The sequence below is a fragment of the Penaeus monodon genome, chromosome 21, assembly GCF_015228065.2.
Source record: "Penaeus monodon isolate SGIC_2016 chromosome 21, NSTDA_Pmon_1, whole genome shotgun sequence".
Taxonomy (NCBI): Eukaryota; Metazoa; Arthropoda; class Malacostraca; order Decapoda; family Penaeidae; genus Penaeus; species Penaeus monodon.
The window spans coordinates 6,419,080-6,419,779 of NC_051406.1; the positions used below are offsets into that span (position 1 = coordinate 6,419,080).

Consider the following 700-nt stretch of genomic DNA (forward strand, 5'->3'; position numbering starts at 1 on the left):
TCACATTGAAAAAGATATAAAATGAGAATTAACAATCGTTTTTAAGTCTGTTATTCTGAAAATAAATTTGGAAAAAGAGTAATACTCGTAACAAAACATACGGGAAAAACGAAGTGATAGCAGCTCTGAGCTCTGCACTGAATAATTAAATTGTGTACCCGGATCGTCCTCAGCAATGAAATGAAGTGTTCTCATTCTTTCTATTTTGCAGTTCCCAGCCCTTCAGAAGCCTCTCTTGCATTTTTATTAACGTTCTCTATCATTTATCTCTTTATCTAAACTTCCTTCTTTCCTTTTGTCGCTTCTTTTATACTCTTTCTTTCCTAGATTCATGTTATTCAAATTTCTCTCTTGCTTCGTCTATTTTTCTTCCTCCCACATCGCCCGTGTAGCTGTGCTGACCCCACCAGACCGCACAAACTATTATATCTTGATTTTATTAGTATCATTATTAGCATTTTTGATCATAAATATGATTTTATAGCCGTCGTTAGTCATAAATCGCTGCCATGCGGTGTGAGTCCCTCTACCCCTGCCCCTCCCCCTTCCCGGTCATGAATTATTTGATGCAGACGGATGATTAAGCATGTCTCTCCGGGTTCGCTCCTGGAAACCATATTTATTCTTTTTCTCATTGTGTGCTGAGAGGCGGTTCCTTACGGGAGGTGTGAGAAGAGGAAGACTTAGAGTGGAAGGTTAT

The 700-nt window shown here is 38.9% G+C and overlaps 1 protein-coding gene across 1 annotated transcript in view; it reads left to right on the top strand.

Annotated features, from left to right (window-relative positions):
• LOC119586138 (zwei Ig domain protein zig-8-like) overlaps positions 1 to 700 on the top strand; it is a 54,821-nt gene that overhangs the window by 52,939 nt on the left and 1,182 nt on the right. The gene's annotated exons all lie outside the window — the stretch shown is intronic.